General features: G+C 40.0%; 1 long non-coding RNA gene across 1 annotated transcript in view; it reads right to left on the reverse strand.

The window, feature by feature from the left end:
* The window catches only part of LOC136101699 (uncharacterized), a 61,989-nt gene extending 47,908 nt beyond the window's left edge, over positions 1-14,081 (reverse strand). Inside the window, exon 1 of the long non-coding RNA XR_010651369.2 lies at positions 14,024-14,081. This is a non-coding gene — a long non-coding RNA (uncharacterized lncRNA). The remainder of the gene's footprint in view (positions 1-14,023) is intronic.
* Between the last annotated feature and the right edge of the window lie 3,204 nt (positions 14,082-17,285).

The raw sequence follows: 17,285 nt of genomic DNA on the forward strand, positions 1-17,285 counted from the left end.
CGGGCTAACGTGATGTGCTGGAGAAGGAAACATTTTAAACCCGACTTCTTGGTAGGGAGGCGTCTAGAAATCCCCAAGCCAAGCTGCATTGAACAGATGTCAGATCAGGATGTTTGCCCAAAACGCTCTCTCAGATATATACAGCTACATTTCTTCCTATCAAAAATCAAAACAAACAAAGCATAAAGCAAGCAATAACAGAAAACAGAGCAGAGTTTACCCTCACAGTTCAGTTCGATGATATGGCTGAGCTAATCTAAAGCATCCCTGCTGCCAAACAGGACAATTCTTCTCTCTTTTCTCCTTCCTTCTTGCCACATTCCCTCCCCTCTGCTGCTTGTGTCAGCTCTAGAGCTCATCTGACTGGACACTGACAGACTCAATTACTAACCCCGTGAAAACCTGACCCATCAAAATACAGTTTTCCGCAAGATTAGTGAGTTAAATTGCCTCTGCATGTGGTCAGATGAAAGCAAAGCCTGCACAAGACAGGGGCTCGGATCAGGGTTGAGTGCTTGGCTGTTGGAGAAGCCAACCTGTGCCTCTGATACAGGACCTGCAACCCAGATTTGATTCCCACCTTTAACTCAATTCTGTTCAAACCCAGGCATAGTTACACTGGAGCAAGGGTTCTAAGCTTCTATTTTTATTGCATTTTGCTCTATCTCTAGTACTGACGTATCCATGTCACCCTCCATCTTCTCTGTCCCAAGGGAGAAGTTGCCACATTGCACATGGGAAGACTCGTGATTATAGCTGGAGTAGATAATAAAAAATGAGGACCAGGGGCAGGGGTAGCGATCGCTGAGATGTTGTGAGCTCTGAGCCCATTCCTGTCTCATGACACAATGTGATTCTACACATTTCCCATGGGACCTGATGGAAAGGCTGAGCAACTTGTCATTCCCATCACAGATATGTCCAAGCTAATGTTCAAAATCACATCTTGAATCTCTCTCAGTCTGTTCTGGAATAGAGAAATGACTTTTGCATTTTATGCAACAACTGTTTCTTTTCCAGTCCTTGATGTAGGGACTGGAACTCCAGTCTTCTCCTCTAAATAAATGCCATCACCACAAGGGTACATACAGCAGTAATTTGAAATAAATCTCCCGCTTCCTAGGGTAAAAATCAGCTCAATGGGCTGTGGGTTGAAGGAAGGGGTTTGTGCACAGAAATAGGGAGTGTAAGTCAGGCTGCGGCTGAATAGGGATTTTGAGAATCCACATTTTCAATTTCCAGAGGGAACAGAGCATTTAGACACCTGGGCTGCCCTGTCAAATTATCACTTTGTTGTACGACCCAAGAGAAATCTGACTCCTTTTGTTTCTCAAAGCGATTATTGTCATTGTGATTTTGCAATGTAAAAGGCCACAGTGCTCAAAGAATGATGGTCTACGCATGCAAAAGGTGTTTTTTTCTTTAAAGAAGCTGCATAAAAATTTATTGCAGTTCAGCACAACATGTCATTTGGACTCAGGACCACCAGGGTGATGGGGCTGTTTTTCTTCTCCATTCATCCATTTTCAAATCCATCACTTACTATAAAATGAACAGATGCTATTAACACTTCAGTGGATTTGTGCAGAAACTGTGATTCATTCTTAGCAGCAAGTTAATATAAACACATGAAATTGCCTTCAATCTGTTTTGCAAGATCCAAGAGGGCTCACAGAGTAAAAAAAGATACTTTTGCAGAAGATTCTTCCGGTTGCATACCCATAATAATTGTCTAATTTAAACATGGATGCCAGTTGCTTGTAACTGAACACCTAATGTGCCTTTCGCTATGGGATATAAACATTGGACTGAGTCGTGATGATATTTAGAGTGGTACAGATGTGAAGTAATTATTATACACTGGGTAGGAATGAAGACAGAATCCTTCATTAACTGAAGCCTGGAGGAGATAACTATTTTTATACCTATATTCAGAGAAATAAACTGGAGCATAAGCTCAGCCTAAGTTAGTGAAAAAAGTGACATAAATGACAAGAAATCCCTTGAATTCTGAACAACAGACAAGTTTACAGCCAGCAATTTCTAAACTGCAGATACCATAGGAAAATAATAACAAAAAATAGAAGAGTAGAGGCTGGTATTCAGATGGGCACTGGAACAAGCAGATCTTTTCTAAACCATTTCAGCTTCTCTATTGATTCTAATGTCTAGTTTATGCTCTGTAAGACATAGAGGAGACAGGTGGCTTTACTTGTGGTCAAAGTCTGGGACACCCTGCCAAGTTTGTTTAATCCCGGCTCTGCAAAGTTTCCTGTATGGCCTTGGTCAAGTCACGTTATCCCTCAGTCCTCTACCTGTGAAAATGAGACTAATAACAACGTTTACTCACTTTGTGGCACCGTTTAGATTATTGATGTATTTTTCAGGGTAAGAAAACATCCACCACATGGCAGAAAGCACCAAAGAGCCCTGTCTATAACTGCAGGCTCTAGGCTGTTTCATGATACAGAAAACTATAACTTAGAATAATTGTTTTGGGACAGTGCTACTTATTCTGCCGCAGCGCATTCTGAGAAATAGAGACAACTGGTAATTACTCTGTCAAAAATTGGGGATGAACGAAAAGCTATTTTCTTGGTGTTTATATTTAACAAGGTATTTTTTGAAGAAGCCTTTCTTGGAGCTCTGCTGGATACTGGGGCCAAAACCAAAGGAAAGAGACTCTGAAATAGCAGATATTCTGGTGGCTGAGGCGTTGATCTGTAATGTTGGAAAACCACTGAAATCCTGAGCCCGGTTCAGCCACCCCCTAAGTAACTGGTCCAACCAGCACCAGCTCATTTTTCAGCATTTTGTTGTCTTTTTCAATGAAAAAATCCAAACCATCTCGATTTTGTCCTGCTGAAGAACAAAATACTTTGTGAAGCTTTAAAACTTTGGCGGGGTGGAAAAAAAACACCTTCCCTCACCTCTTAATTACACCTACAACTCCCTAATGCTGTTCAAGGCTAAAAACCCTTGTGTTTGTGCCTGGCCACTGGAAATATCACAGGTATGAAAAAATTTCATGCAATTATGCGATTCGGGGCACTTCCCAGACTTTTGCTCTTTTCTCTTAATTGTCAGGTTTTTTCGAATACATGAAGTCTGTAGCTCTTTCCTTTGTGTGAATAGCTTTCTCAATCCCTATACAACTTAATATTCTGTTGCCCTATTAAGCTAGCCATGCAGAAAACGGTTTCTAGCCAAATAATAGGAATAGCAAACGTATGAACTCTATACCTCAATGAGGTGTTAACTTCAAAGCCTTGTTATTTGGGAGTTGGGGCCATTTAAATGCTGACATTATTAGGCAAGGAAGTCTAAGAAACAAGCACTCAGTGGGAGTCAAAGATCTTTTTAAAAAGCATTTTCTTTATGCTCATCACACCCCAATTCATTTAGGATGGGATCCTGTTCTCTGCCTACACGTTTCCTAATTAAGACTTCTTTCCTTGCCACAATGTTTAGGTTAGAAGGAATCTGAGGCTCTCCATGTACCCCCATCATGATTGGCATATTTTTGTTCTTTCCCCTCTCGCATCTCCTTGGTTGTAATTACATTACAGTGGCTTATCTCTCCATCAAAGGATGGGTAAGTGGTCCCTTTATAAAACTGCTCTAAGCAGCTGTTGGCCAGCCAGGGAACACTGAGGCCTGACCAGAGCTGCGCTCTCCCCAAAGGGCTTATCTATATTGTGCCGCGTTCAATGCAATGTGAATCGGTGTAGACAAGAACAAATAGCATTCAGCACATGTCAGCTAAGTGCAGTTTTAGCCTGGCCTCATCAGTGTTTAATCATGATTAGCTGACATGCACAGTTTATTGTGGTCTTCACCAGCCAACATATTGTGACCAGTATTACGTCAATTACTTTGTTACCCAAAATTACACTCAGACATGATCAAATCCTGCCATTTGTATAACCCTGTAGAGACCCAGCAACACAAATTTGCCTCTTTGAGACCTCAGCCATGAAGACTTGCATCTAGATTTGGACTTGATTCTTGTCACAAAATAATGCAAAGTCTTTGGACTGTCTACTCACCCGGCGACAGCAAAGCACGACTGTTACACGTGTAGGTATCTCAGATGAGCTGTAAACCGGGTTTGAGTGCTGAAAGCGATGAGGTCAGAGTACCACGGGCTTCAGCTGTCAAACAGGCAAATATTTGCTCATCGTTTCAGGGAGGTAATACCATTTGTAGCTTACCCAAAGCCCAAGGTGTTGCAGCTTTCCTGCTACCAAAAGTCATGTTAGTTAGAGCAGCTCACATCTTAATGACACATCTGACTGCAGTTTAGGTACAGCCTAGGAAAGGAGGTGCTAACTCAGGCATTGCCATGAACTGTCTCAGTCCTGCTGGGAGAAAAAGTGGTAGTTATATTCTAAGCACTATGAAATAATGCTGCTTTAATCCTCAAATTCTTGCATCACAAACTTTTAAATAAGGTCTGCATGAATGCACAGAATGAGTGTTATATTTGCAATGATAGCTCCACACAGGCTCCTTAACAGTTCTCCTTGGAGCTGCCCATTCGTGTGCACGAGCTCAGTTTCGTATATTCCCCATTTGAGTACAATTCCAGCTTCATTTCCAAAAGTGATGTACTCTTGGCTAAACACTCTGTTGATACTAATGTACTGAAAACCTTTCTCTATACTCAGCAGCTTTCTATAAGTTAATATCCACATCTAACTCATCAATTGCAACTTTTTTTTTTCTTACTTATTTTAATTCTTTCTAGAAATCGTACATATATGTGGCACCAGGTGAATGACAGAAATTGTAATGTGTGTGTCTCTCTGGCCCAAATCACTTGCAGGGATTTCAGAGGCAACCATAGTGGGCTGTTGCTATAATATTATAGCTTTTCAGCTGGAATCAGAAGCCTCATTCTATTTCTGCACCGTATAACAACATAGCCAATATATGTATTATCTATTTGAGAAAGAAAATGTCCTATGGGCCCTTCTGCATCTGCTGAGCTTGCATGTTATGGGGTCAATGGAAGATCATCTCTCCTAATCGTGCCCGCTCCTCCTAATGCAAAGACACACGGTTTAGGAACAAAAGGCATTATTCAGCGCCTGGAAGCAGAACACTGGCATCTATGTTTTATAGACTATTTGAAGCTCGAGAGTTTTAGGGGTCAGCAGCCTCCCCAGCCCTTGTGTTAATTTTGCTGGCACCCCTTGGGCAGGACAGAGACAACAGGAATAGTCTTTTTGAAACCTGGGGATCCTTGGGCTCCCAGAACTCACAGTTACTGTGTACAGGAAAATTCTAAGTCATGTACATTCGAGACCACAGCTGGTGTGAAATATATTTACTGTAAGCACCTCGGCCACACTGAGGCAATGTTTAAAAGCTGCAATATTTTCAACCAAAACACCATGAATCAGTCATCTGCTCTTTACATTTTTTTCCTTCCTAACAGAGCAGATTGTGAAAATATTCATGCAGACATTTTCCTTCATAATCTTCTTCTTCCTCCCAGCCTGAATCTGAGGAGAAGGAAAGTGTAATATGCAAACCCAGAAATATTTGTTATATTTGGATGCCTGACTATAGCTCCCAGTTGTGGTATCACTGGATGATTCCAGGCAAGGAGAAGCAAGCTGCTCACCAAAGTTAAAATCTGGCACCACCTCTTCTTCTGCTTATTTTGGTATAAAGCAGGAATTTCTCCTCTCTAGTCAGTGGAATTGTACCACGGAGGTAAATTAGAGGAGAAGCAACTCTTCTGCGTGTGATCAACAGCAGTGAGAGAAGAGAACCCTGCGGGAAATGAATATGAATTGGGCAATTTGAGAAAAATGAAATAGCCTACAGGAATAAACTGACGGTATTTTGTTAAAAATAAACAAGACCCAAACTGTCCTTACTTGGTCTAAGACTATCAGGTCTGCTGAATTCACCAAAGAGACTCCTACTGCTTTGCATGAACTTTTGAATCATGGGGTAAGAAACCTGAAGAGCTTTTCCAGGTAATGTGCTGAGCAACTTCATCCTCCTCTGCCATTGCCTTTCCCTGCCCCGTGATGGGCAGGATCCCTACAACCTGTGTGTGGATAAGATGCCAGTTGCACCAACAGTTTTGAAAACGAGATGGTAGGAAAAGAGCCACAAGGTGAACCGAAAAAAATACAAAGTAAGGAAACAGCATTATCAACTTAACAAAAGGAAGGGTAGGAGAAAGTGAGTATGGGAAACACAAAATATAGCAGACGGAGATATCTAGAATTTGAAGTGAAGCAACTCTAGACTAAAGAGCCAAGCCTGCCCTTCAATTATTAAGTATTAGACTCTGTCTCCTCCTCACCTCAGCATTGACTACTGCAATATTGTATTATAAGGGGTCTCAGCCTGCCTGCTTCATATCACAGTTATGCTCATATTACTACTTTAGATAAGGGTCAACTTCTCATGTGTTTTAGCAGAAATGTTATAATCAGAGTAGTATATTTTTCCTAAATATCTGCATTATCTCTGACAGGAGTCAATCCAAGGAACTTCTGTAGCCCACACTATAGAGTGGGTAACAAAGGAGATCATGAAATATCATCACATGGGGGATTTCTGGATTTATAAACTCTGATATGATCATTCCCTTTTTACCAAGGGGTCACTGAGGTGAAGGGATGGCTTTTCTTCCATCTGCGGCCATAAATGCAGCCTCCAAGAAAGCAATAATTAAGCACAATGCTCTTGAAATGGTGCTAATGCTTTATCATCAGCTCATACTTCTTCCCAAAAGATGTGGTTATTTAAACAATCAGTTAGGGTTTGTCTGCATTCATATTAGCTCTGTTTTTAAATATGTCCACCTCTGCAGTCAGAGCACACAACCCTGCCAGTGCCATGATGAACACATTTACACCAGTATAACAGTCATTACTTATTTTAATAAGAGACACCTTTCCAGTGTTACAATTGCCATGCTAGCCCGCTGTGTAATTGCAGAGCTAATTGTGAGAGTCAAATCAATGCAAAAAATTAAGCGCAGGCTGGGTCTCCGTACCATGAGACTGTCTCGTCCTACTTTAAACTGATTTTTCCTATCCCCAACAGTGCCTCCTGTTGTTAAGGGTTGCACTGAACTGCACTATCAGCAAACCTTCAAGCCTTACAAAGAAAAAGAGAACATGAATTAGCTGAAATAAAAGACCTTGGCCAGATTGCTTTGTTGGATAAAGCACCTTTGTTGTAAATATGTGGGAAAGGAGAGTCCAACCACAGCTCATCCAGATTCCTTAGACACACACGCCCAGTGATATGTATTTGTGAATATTTTCCACATTTATATCTGCTAACCAAAGTAACCAGTTGTTACTTGTTTAATTACTACTGAAGAAAGAGGAACTGTCAGTGCTTTAAGAGTTATGCCAAAGCACAGGGTGGGTTCTCTCTGATTCATATGCTGCATGGCTACAGAAACCAAGACCCAGCATCAGGAATGCCAAGCAGTTAAAAAAGAAGCAAAAGCAGCCGTCCAGCTCTACAACATATTTTTAATCTAACTCTCTCGTTAAATTAATGTTATTCCTAACTTTCCCAGCAATTTAGCAGTGTATCGGCCATTCTATCAAAACACAAGGAAACAGAAAAACCTTTGGGGGGGGTAAAAATATGTGACTTAACAGACTGTGTTATGCTAATGAAGTTTTATTCCTCTTATTTTCCACATAGAGCAAATGAATGAAAGTTGTCCCAGCACTGACTTTCTCTTATTAGTTTCATTGGTACATGACGCTACCACAAGAAGTAAATACATCCATATGATTGACTTCAAAATGGAAAAAATCCCTTGTGTGTTGCACACAGAAAGGCATGAAGATGACCCATAAGCCTTTCTCAAAATCACCACCACCACTATAAAAAAAGACCCAAACCTTCACAGACCAGAAAATTATTAACAAACTGGGCATAATTTGGTCCTTCCGTTACCCCGAAGACATAAGTTGATGGAAGAGTAAGGTGGGGATGCAAACTGCCTCCTCTATATGTCCAGAAACTAGTCCTAAATCTCACAGGAAGAGTGGGAGATAACATACACTAAGAAAGGGTATTATTCCATGGACATTTGAGTGGATTAATACCAGAGTGGAACATATGCTTTAATAAAGCTCCATAATATTATTACCACAATGATATCTGCACCTGGCTCTGTGAGCACATAGATCACATTATAAGGAGACGCACAAGAAAGAGGACACTTGTAGCTGCATATGAATGCAGCGTTAGCCTTTAGTTGAATTAACATGGTGATCCCAAACACTTCCCAAGGCCTGAAATTTCTGCCCATATGTATTGTTCTCGTGCTTGTTATCTCTATCTATTATTAGACGATGTCATTTAACTTCTTTGCTCAGTTTTTCCATCTGCGAAATGCAGAGAGTAATATTTACCTTTCTTGCAAAAAAGTTTGGGGATGAGAGAGATGAGAGTGCTGCCTCTCACCACGGTCTGAGGGGGAAAATACCAGACAGATGCACAAAACAAGGTCAAGGTTTTGATGCAGGGTGGTCATTGCTTCATGTACTCTGGAATGAAGGACTGACTGGTGGCCAGGAAAAGACAGACGCTTCTCCTGGGACCTGCAAAAAGTACCTGTCTAAACCTAACGGTTTCACATCTAGAACCACACATTTGATACCCCTTTACAAGCCCTCCTCCAATTTACTCGTCAAAGTACCCGAGACAGGTAAATTAACATAATTACAACCATCTCATACTTGGGAAAACTGGGACACAGCAAAGAAGTGGCTCATTGTCACCACTGGCCTTACAGTTCAGACCTTTCTGACTGTTAAATCACCCGTCAGGAAACACCGACTCAAGCTGTAGTTTCCTAGCGTATACTTCAGCCTAGTGCCCTGATATTCGCCACGTGTCCCTGAGATTACTCTGAGGTAAAGCAGGAATTGTCTTGAGTGAAATTATACTGCTGGAAAGGTGTTAAAGAGAGAAGGGTTTAGTTCTACGAATCTTGCACCTTGCAAGCTCAAGTAGACGGTCTAGACAGTGCATTTTATGCTGTGTTGACATGTATATAGAGTAACGGTTGAAGCAAAAACTTCGTAGCCATGATTTGAGAAGGAACAAGAAGGACAGTGTTCAGATATGTTCACTATGTCCTCGGACTGGTGGTGCCAGGATGGGTTTCCTGGGGTCAGGTTCTAAACATAGTTGTGCTCTTGTGAATTTAAAGTGATTCCCCTGGTGTCAATTATCCCAGACTTTCCCTTTACCTGTACAATTAGCACTGAAATGATGTTGTCACAGTTCTTTTCACAACCAGCAGGTAGATGGTTGGGTTCAGCACAAAATGATCATTACTATTTCTATGGTAATTGCAGTTTTTGGGCACTGCATTACTTATCGCTCAGAAAACGTGTATTGATAAACTCACAGTTGAGGAGCTGGGGAATACACAGCAAACAGTGAAGGCACAGAGAAGTTAATTAGAGAAGTGGAACAAGTTTTGAAAGGGTCTTTTGCTTAATAACAGCTCCTACCCGGTAGAAAAACTGCACTGTCAGTGGGGAGGAAAGATTAGGTAACTCATCACCAGAAAGGTTGTCCCAGAGAAAATTGCTGTGTAAGGGTCTGCTAAGGAGAATCCAGCCCTTTTTCTGCCCTGGGCGTATCAGGTTTTGAAGGTTTTGTGCAAGGCTTGAAACAATTTCCACTGCTAAATGTAAACAAGGCTTTCAGATAGTCCTGTGATGTCGGGATGTAAAGACCAAACGAGATCCGTTTACACAAGCAAAACGAATATTTAAATAAAAAGCAGCCACCATCAAAAATGTTTTAAAAAATGCTGTTTTGGTTAATGCAACATGCTGTATTTCTGCCAACAAAGGCAGTTTCTGATCAGGACAGGCCGTGTTTTCCTCTGGAGGTTTTGCAGGCAGGGTGGTCTTCCATGAGGGACGGGAAAGGGCTTAGTTAACATTACACATCTTTCATATATGCAGGCTGGTAAATGTAAGGCATTACAGCTGTGCAGTTTGTCACTGAAAACTAAGCTGAAGGGAGTCTAAATACAGGAGACTGACAAGAATATGACCTAGTCACTCCCAACACCTTTTATTCTCCCCCTTCATGATAAAGCAATTCCTCTTGTGTTTGTGCAGACGGAAGAACTTGGTCTTTAGAGACCAAGAGAGGGTGTTGAGACGGTAAAGACAAGAAAGGGATAGTACAAAAAATACCATAGAAAGAGATATATTATTTTCCCATAGAGTACAAAAGAGGACTACAGCCCCATTATGCTACATTGTGTTTATTTTGATAGGAAAAAGCTTTGGCACCGGAAAGACCGCACTTTGTACGACAGAGAACAAAATCCATGTTGGAGGCGGGAGCTGCTCTAAAGACCTCGGCTTCCCCTTTCTTTACAGATGCCTGTTGAAATCAAGTATATCTACAGGAGGGGAGTAGTTGGCAAATCAAGCTGACTTCACTGGGACAACATATTGCTTCTATTTAAGAAAGCATCCTCGACCAGTGCATGTTTAAATCCAGTGAGACCTGAGCACATGCTTAAAGTTAAACATATGCTGAAGTCTTTTCCTGAAACAGATACATGTGAGGAAACACTTATCAGTTGGAATATGGTATTCATTCTCTGGTTCATCCCCTCTTTTGCCCCTAGAATTTCTAGAGATTGAAATGCGAAGAATCCATCTAAGTTAATAGGGAGATGTTTATGTAACTATACGTATAAGGCAGCTACAAAGAACCCATTTTCATTTCATAAATACAAGGGGCACAATATTCATCTAAGTTAAATGATTTACTAAGATCACTTGATTTTATATTGACTGATATTTGAAAAAAATGCGCATTGGAAATTGTGTGCCTCTCTCCCAGAGATGAAGCAAAGTAATTGAGCCGTAATATCTCACAGACACTAATTCCCAGAAAATAATTATTACATCTACTGTCCATATTATTATCAATATCAATGTTTTCCATTGTGTGTAAAGCGAGCATTTGGAACAGAGCACGGGTATGAGACCATTATACCATTAGGACCATTCTCCTTCTGTTATTAAGACAAAAAGGACTCAGGAAACCTGTTTATCAGATTTCTTGAATTCCAAAGGTTTTAGCTGTAAGAAACCTAGCTCATGCAAAAAGGAACTATTTAGGAAAAGACGCATCATTTTTATTCAACTCAGCCAAAGCTTATTCTGAAAGAATTTCCACTGAACTAAGTGGGATTGTTGATGAAGTCTATTCAGTATACATGCAAGTGAAAGAATGTTGCACGCAATTCTGAAGCATTTTTCTACTCACTTATTCCCAAATTACAATATAGGCAATATGGCCACTTCAAGCAGTGGCAGGAACATAACTTGCAGTGCTGCTCCAAAAGCAAATGCCTTTAGAACTCCAGCTGGGATGAGATTTCTAGCAAGTGCGATCAGCACCTGATTGAGCACCTCTAAGAGTGGAGCTGGACACACTGCTCAGGCCATGGCTAATTCCAGCCAAGAGTTTGTGACCCTTTGCCTTCCTGCAGCGATTTTGACACCATCCTTCTTCCCTTCCAGTTCCTCAGATGTCGCACATCAGCTGGTGAGCCTGGATAACCAGCTGGCTGCAATCCAGCTGAGGGCATTAGCAAAAAAAGCCACTTTTCCCATCCATTAATGTGGTCAGCATCTCTGAGGAGGTAGAATATACAGTCCTGTCACAAACTAACTTTATTCCATTTAAGGTTGAGTCATCCCTGCAATGTCTAGTCACACATCCATAGAGTCATGATTTATAGTTTCTATGCAAACTATAGTATCATCAGTAGGGTTATAAAACCAAGTATTCAGCAGTTACACCACAATTTTGCTCACCTTAATTCAGTCCCTTTGTGATAATCTTTGAAACATGATCAAATCTCACTCTTTTCCAGCCCCAGACCCATTTGCCCCATCTCCACGAGGCTTTGTACCAGGCTAATGCCACAATGACCTCCAGAACCCACATGTAACCCTTTGCACCTCAGACACACTCTTCCAAATATTGATATGTGACCTCATGACGCTGCCAGGTGCATGTGCTGCATGCAGGACAGAGAAACCTAAAATTTTGTCAATGCACAAGAATAATCTGCTTTTAGATCTTGACTTTATTAGGTATATATTTGTACCGGATAGCTCGATGCTACTAACCATTAAAGTCTTTCTTGAATTTCTTTCTAAAATGCCTAAATTGCTGGGGATTGTAGCAAGTAATCAAACCCCAAATTCTAAAATGAAACCATTCAAAAGTCTGTGTTGTAAAAACCTTTGGTGATACTGGCTTTGGAAGACTAGAGAAATGAACCACAGTGACAACCTGCTCACCTTGAACAGTCTACATATGGCACTCATGTAACACAAACACACTCAAAATTCCCTGGAGGAAAATTCCCAAACTAAAAATTTGATGGTGTTTCTGAGAACCGCTCAACTTGACTTTGAGAACAGAGACGCAGGGGCTGCCCTAAGTACCTTCATGAAGAACTGGGAGGCCACGGTTCTGCAAAGGCAGATGCACATGCTTAACACTACAGCCTTGAATAGCCCATTGATTTCAAATTCCTTGCAGGAATAAAATAGGATAATACATCGTTTATCTCAGGAGTGAGTGAAGTCAACAAAAAAAATGCACTGCGATTTTCTTCTTGAGTATGTCCTTATTTTTATCATGTTATTTAATAAACCGTTAGCTTTTGAGGTATATGCATCTTATTTCCATGTTTCATAAGCCATACATATTTATCGTATGGTGGTGTTGATTTTTTAATAGTGCTATTTCAGAAAACTAAACTTGAAACATATTTTCTGCAATCAAATTCCTGCTCTGGATAGCATATTTAAAAGACCAAAAGAATCAAGAAGCCTGTTTCTCAAATTTGCTGAGACTGCTGTCGTTACTAAATGAATCAACTAATTGCATGCTGAAAAACGTTCTTATAAGGAAGGTATCCAAATGCTAATATTTCCCTGCTCTGTAGTGGGGATGAGTAATGTTAACTTCCTGTTACGCTGATATGAAATAGCAACGTAAATTGATAAAACCAAGCCAAACTCATCTGATTTGTTTCCTTTTTTTCCGCTGGTTTCTTTTCCTGGCTCATGGAAGACTCCGGGCAGTGATGGGGATGATGTGGTGAAAGCTCCAAAAGGAAAACAAATCTACTTAAGTCAAGGAGTAGGGGAAGTGGTCACTCCGCAAGGTCATTTTCCTGTGAGACTCTGTGACAGCTGGAGAAAATTAACCAAAATATCTGCATTCCAGAGAGGTATAAAAAGAAGAAAGAAAAGGAGGGGAGGGGTCAAATGTCTTGTGGAAACCTGTAGGAACGGCAATGGCATTTTCTATATGGGCTCGCTCAATCTGGTTTCCTGACAAAATTCTACAAAAAATAGGAGATTTTTAAAGTCTCGGAGGGTAGTCAGGCAGCCAGCTCCCTTAAAAGTCAGCAGGACATTCATTACATTTGAACAGATTAGCTGCATTGGATCTTTTCTCTGATGTTGGCACAGGGACCACACAGAAATCCTGTTCCTAACACTTTATGACCATTTAAAGCTTTACAGATCAGTCACACTTCCAAAGTGGAAGAACTAGGAAGACAACAATAACACCAAAGCAATCAGGCAGATTCTTTGCTTTCCGTGTTTATAATTTTCAAAGAAATAGGCAGTGAATGACAAATTTGCTTCTACACTCATTCTGAATCCCTGAAATTGTTTTTTGCTTTGCAATAAAATAAAAGGAACTTCTTCCAAGCATTTTCAAAATGGATTTGTATTCTTTTGGAACAAACAAACAGAAACAACAACAAAAAAAACCCAAACAAGAACAACAACAAAAACCCTACACCATAGGTTTTCATGTCAGCTGACTCTTTTATCTTGGTCAGAACCAAACCTGAACTTTAAAGTCCAAATCCTGTCAGAATTAGTGTATTTTTGCAAGACATTTTGACTCCACTAAAGCTGAATATTAATTGAAACCATACCTTCTTCCTTCAAAACGCTTCCATCCCACGGATCTTCTGGTCATTTCAGACTACTCTGAAAAAGAAAAAGCAGAAGGCAAAGTCTCTTTGAGATGAAGAATCTTGCTGTTGTAATTTCAAGCAAAGGAAGGAGAAATCAATTCATGCATAAGGGATTTTGAGGCAACAAAACTCTGCTCAAGCCCATCAGCAGATCCGTAGCTCGGGAACTCCTGCAGTGTGGAGAAGACAGACGGAAGGAGCAGGCAGGACATGGTAGGTGACTCCCATAAGTACAAGCAGGGATGCGCATTAAAGGGACTCAAAAGCAGAATTATATTTATTTTCAAGCTCCCAGCCATCACAGTGGAGGTGAAGATATTAAAACAGCACAGCTATCATTTGGACAACTGAATGAGAGCCAGATTTTCAGACCAGTCTATATCCATGGATTCACACTGCAAGATATAGACCAAGATTTCCCTCTGAAAATCCATCTACCTCTTTAGCTTTATTGGAAAGCTGAGCTTTTCCAAGAGTCACGTGCCAAAATGAGAAACCCTTCTAAAAATGCTGCAAAAAGACCAAAGAACTGGAAAATGCTGCAAGTAGTTTCAGACATCAGAATGCTCTGCCGGATTATCTACAAGCGGAGAAGCGACTATTTCGTATCTACATAAAAGCTGTGTATTGTGAAATCATCTGGACATTCCCCGTCCACAAGAGATTTCACATGCATTACATCAAAGATAAAACAGCACAGCTTTAAATTAACAAAAGCAGTATCCTTGAAGAATGTTGCAGAAGGATTTCATGAGGTCTCCAAAACCTGACTTGGCCAGACTATATTCTTCCCATTGCAAAATACCACCGGTGTCTCTTCCTCATACCTTGAATATTTAGCTCTGTGACTCTGTTCACAGTTAGCACAATGTTGCTACTCCTCATTTAACCTAATTTACTCAGGCAGTTTATCTATTCTGTGGAGCTAAAAGAAAACAGTATCTGATTAGGGAAGATAGATTTGGTTATTTTTTTTTTTCCCTAAAAATTTATTTTGACTTGCCCACTCTCTCCTTTCCTTTTTCCATCAGATAATAAATAGCTGCGAAGGAAGTAAGAGAGCTCCAAACAGAACAAAGTAAAAATAAAAGGATGTGGAAATATGCATTGCTAATCCCATTCATTGAGAACCCCATTCTGCGTTGCTTTGGAATCTGATCTAGATATTGCCCAGGTAGCCCAAAAAAACCACTATTTAGAGAACAAATAATGGTTTAAAATAAGCGCAAGATGGCCCAAAATCACACCTAAACCCAGAGTTAAACAATTTAAAACTCAATTAACTATAAAATGTGTTGCATTAACTTCCTTTTTAAAGGCAGTATTTCATTCTTGCACTTCTGTTTTATTTTTTAAATAGACCAGAAGCAGAAGTTTGAAATATCATGGGAAGCCTTGTTCTCCTGAGGTTGCTGCTTGAGTTTCTCCTCAGTGGGATTCAGAGAACTTCATATAACCTATTTAGCTTGTTATCTGAACCAAAAATGCTGAACCTCTTTTCATAATTATTCATACCCCAGTCTCTACCAGACACCTGTTTTTATCCATTCCTGCCTCTAGGCGATCAGAAAACCTCTCCCCACACTGGGAATTTTCTTGACCTAGTCATAACTTTCCTTTTTCCTGCCATGAGAGTGCCAAGTTTGCCAGAATATTTTTCCTGGGTATTCTAACCACTTATTGCTGTTCATAAGGAAAACAGTGCATGAGAAGCTTACTATGACTTGCCATTTTTTCTATCGCAGTATTTTTACTGTGGTTAATTTGATTAATTTTTAAGAGGTAAATACTGAAATACGCCTATTGACATCCTATTATCTGTGGTTGTTTATGTATGGAGGACAAATCCTCTCCTCCACCCTGAGCCAAAATTAACAGGTCTTTCTTGTACAAGCAAGTCCCAAATTGGTTGAGTGATGGATTTTTCACCACATGCTGCAGAGCCGTTCTCTGCCTATTACTGCACTGGAAGCATGGGGGTTTTTTGCAAAGCTGCTGTGTTTTGTATAAATTCTTCGGACACAACCAGTAGCTTTCAGCTTTGATGGAAGCAGTATCAGCTTAGCAACATTTTACTTTTGCATTCTTTATTAATAGGAGGAGAGAGACATGACTTAAAGTTATAGGAGGATATTTCGCCTGATTACCTGCCTTGACTTTGAGACTGGAAAAGGCTGGATAATCTGGTTTCTTAAACATAACTCAATAAATTTGTATCAAATTAGCCAATTTTAATTAGAGGATGATGTATGCAAAAGCCCTTCACATCTTTTTAGTAATGTGTGCAGTATCTTCACACCAGATATTTGCAAGTAAAAAATTGTATGAAATTATTTTTAAAAACCCCACAGAATAATTCACTAGCTGGGCTCCTTATTCTTCACTGAATTCTGTGCTTGAAAATATATTAAATCTTTCTCAAACAAAAATAATTTATAGAGAATCAGCTGTCAAGATATATATATATATATTAAAATTGGTGATACAGTGTTCCACTCAGGAAAAAGAAAACAACACGCTTTTATGATTCAAATATATATACGAATAACCAAACACATCAGTCTGAGAACAAGTATCTGAGAGAAGCATGGAGAGTAACATTGAACATGCATGAATCTGAATTGTACTGTCTGCAGCATAGTTGAAAAGTGAAACAAACATATAATTAAAAATTACCATTGTTTATCATACCAAGTGATGTTCTGGCATTTGCTTTCAGGTGAGAGCTTTCTTCATCCTAAACGAATTTCTCCTGCATTGTTGTTTAAAGAAGGGATAACAGTCCTTCGAATTTTTTCTGGTATTTGGAAGGTGAGTAGGTTATAACTATTTTTGTTTCACAGGTCAACCTCCATTGCTTTGCGTACAGAGTAGACTTAAAATGTTACCATTAGCAGTTTACACCCACTTGCTGGCCATAAATGACTTTCAAGGTTCAGGGCAGTGGATTGTAAAAGTGCTGACTTCACTGCTAGAACACTAAAGAAGAGAAGAAACTGGATGAGACAGAGCAAGTCCTGAATGCCTTCCATAATTAACAAACATGGCAAGACAAGTTATGAAAAACAAAGGAAGACTGGACAGATTTATACTTGAAGTCTGGTACTTTTGAAAGTTTGTCCAACTACAGAAGTCTCTTTTGATCTACATTAATTGAAAGCACTTAAAATTCAATCACACATTTACAGCCACATGTTTAAAACTGACTCGTAATCTTGCA

The sequence above is a fragment of the Patagioenas fasciata genome, chromosome 5 (genome assembly GCF_037038585.1).
Source record: "Patagioenas fasciata isolate bPatFas1 chromosome 5, bPatFas1.hap1, whole genome shotgun sequence".
In the NCBI taxonomy this organism is placed as follows: Eukaryota; Metazoa; Chordata; class Aves; order Columbiformes; family Columbidae; genus Patagioenas; species Patagioenas fasciata.